Genomic DNA, 2,738 nt, shown 5'->3' with positions numbered 1-2,738 from the left:
AGGAACCTATTTAGAGTTCACCCACTGCTTGTCTGGTGCACATTCGGGCCATTTCCGGTCCGGTGGAACGCACTTCCGGCAGATGGAACGCAGGAGCGCCGTGATCTGCCGGGGCGCGTTACAGATGCTGCGGATGTTGGTGCATGGGGCCCTTGATGGCTGTTGTGATGTGCGGCCTGGGAGCCGCATCTTTGTAGATGATACAGTACTTTGCAGAGTAGTAATCGTGAACACCCATTGGCGGGAAGCTCTAGAGAGTTGCACATGATGTATCCGGCCACTTCCGGTCCGGGATATTTAAATAGCAGTCCCGTTGCTGTCATTTGGCATGCAGCTCAGGGACGCGTTACTCTCCTCCCAACTACAGTAAGTTTTTACCTCTCACTTTGTATCATTGACCGTTCACTGAACGCAGATTGTAGCACAATGTAGATGCAGTTTTTGTTGTTATTTATGCAGCACGCCGTGCATACCGTGACCCTGCAGCTGCATCATGATAGCAGGATCTGTTTGATCAGGTATGTTTGAGAATGGTTTGCACTGAAGTACTATGTTAGAGATTTTGTCCTTGAGTATAATCCATGTTTGATATTTATTTTAGATGTATGTCCCTCTACATCTATGATTTTTAAAGACTGTGTCCGGATATGCTATTCCTTTTTTCGCTAGGAATTTGTTGATGACTATGATCTGACCTTAGGTGAGCTGTGTTCACGTGACACTATGAGTTTGGGTGGCTCTGTCACAGGTGAAGGTGGTGAGATTCCTGTAAAAGCTGCATGGTCACATACATTAGTAATTGGTGAGATGGATATTTAATGCGGTGATTATATTATTGGATTGTTGTCAGATGATTCTTGGCCTGGGAGGCGTAGTTCCCTGTATATGTGAATTTGTCTACACTTTATTCTTTTCACAGACACATGACAATAATTTGATGCAAGATGTTAATTTAAAAGCTAATAGTCTTGAGAAAGGCCCGTCACATGGACCGAAACGTCGACATATATGGCTTTTGGATTTTCTCAATAAAAGTCTTTTTATATATGGACTTTATTTATTACCGCGAGAGTGCACCTTCCACCTAGTGGAAATTTTGCTGTTCGAGTGGATCTGCAAGGGTTCATTAGGAGCACCCGCAACGTTGGAGTTTATGGGATGAGAGTGCAGGATTACCGTGGATATCTATGTACATATATATATATATATATATATATATATATATATATAAATATGAGGGCAGGCAGTTGGGACAGGTGTTTTTCCCCAAGGCAAGGTGTTCAGCAGGTGACAGCTGTATTGGCTTCCGCCGGTCTTCTGCAAAGAAAATAGTTTTGAGTCATATTAAACATGCTGCATCATTTATTTTCTACCTAAGCAAAAGTAATACTTTTTCTCTGGATATAATTTTTCTCCACATGTAGCAATATATAAATGGACATGTAACACATTGCTACCCCTTGCAGTTGTATTTGATGTGTTACATGTCAGTTTATAGTTTGCCACGTTTCTACAATAGATTAATGCAGTGATCTCCAACCAGTAGTTCGTGAGCTACTGTTAGTTCGCTGTAGTATTTTTGGTAGCTCACAGAGCGCACGGGCTTGGGCAGTCACTGGCACTCCTCCTCCCTTTATTTCTAATATGGTCTGGCCGTCAGCCAATCAGAGCTTGTGGACCGGCAGTGGCGGCACCTGATTGGCAACCGGGCCGCGAGTTTTGATTGGCTCACTTACCGGCACCATATTTTAAATGCCCGCCGCCACTGGAGACTCTGTCACCCTCACCGCAGCCGCTCTCCGGACTTCACAGGAGAGGCGCGCGCTACACTCTCCTCCTCTTCCGTCCCTCATACAGGAGGAGCAGCACCGGCAGCAGTAGAAGAAGCCAGCAAGGGTTAGCACTGTGTGGGGCACTGTATCGGACACTGTGAGGGGGCATTTTATTTGGTGCTGCGGGGGGCATTTTAAATGGCACTGCAGGGGGAATTGTATCTTGCACTGGTGGGGGCATTGTATCTGGCACTGCTGTGGGGCATTATTTGTGTATCTGGCACTGATGAGGGGCATTATTTATGTATCTGGCACTACGTGGGGGGGCATTACTTGTAGTTGTGAGGACACACCCAATTGTGTGAGGCCACACCCACTTTTGCAGGAACGCACACGCATTGGGGGGAGGGGGTAGCTCCTTCAGAGGTTTTATTTTCCAAAAGTAGCTCACACCCCAATTAAGGTTGGAGACCACTGGACTAATGAATATCTTTGTAACATATGCATACTACATAGAGAAAAAATACATATACGTATATAAACCTCCACTAATTCTTCCCTTAGCAATCTGATGAAACTAGGTCAGCTAGTGAAGTATAACTCTAATTGTAGTATGCACCCTCTGATGTTAATTGTGTGTACATATGGGAGATACCTGCTGCGATCCCTCCATGGTACATCTGGGGCATCCTTAATATTTGTGGGTGCTCTCTGATCATGGCTGTTGTCAGGGGATAGTCCACAAACATTGAATTCTAAATCTGTCCCTTAGTAACTTTTGGAGGAATTTCAGACAGTTTACATAGAGTTGTAAATAAAAATTGGAGATACATTGGATGTAATGGACAACATTCTATAAATTAGAGGGCAAATGGGTGGATTATTGACTGCTGTTGTTCTATATACTATAGAGCAGTGTTTTTCAACCACCGTGCTGTGGCACACTAGTGAGGCCCTGGAACGATT

At 44.6% G+C, this 2,738-nt stretch overlaps 1 long non-coding RNA gene across 1 annotated transcript; it reads left to right on the top strand.

Annotated features, from left to right (window-relative positions):
- Positions 1-287: 287 nt before the first annotated feature.
- Positions 288-987, top strand: LOC134911454 (uncharacterized). Its single transcript, XR_010176585.1, has 4 exons — positions 288-366; positions 460-518; positions 602-700; positions 920-987. It is a non-coding gene; the product is annotated as an uncharacterized LOC134911454 (long non-coding RNA).
- The last annotated feature ends 1,751 nt before the right edge of the window (positions 988-2,738 follow it).

This window comes from Pseudophryne corroboree, chromosome 4, assembly GCF_028390025.1.
Source record: "Pseudophryne corroboree isolate aPseCor3 chromosome 4, aPseCor3.hap2, whole genome shotgun sequence".
Lineage (NCBI taxonomy): Eukaryota > Metazoa > Chordata > Amphibia > Anura > Myobatrachidae > Pseudophryne > Pseudophryne corroboree.
Note: the sequence above shows the minus strand (reverse complement) of the source record. Positions and strands in the feature narration are given on the sequence as shown.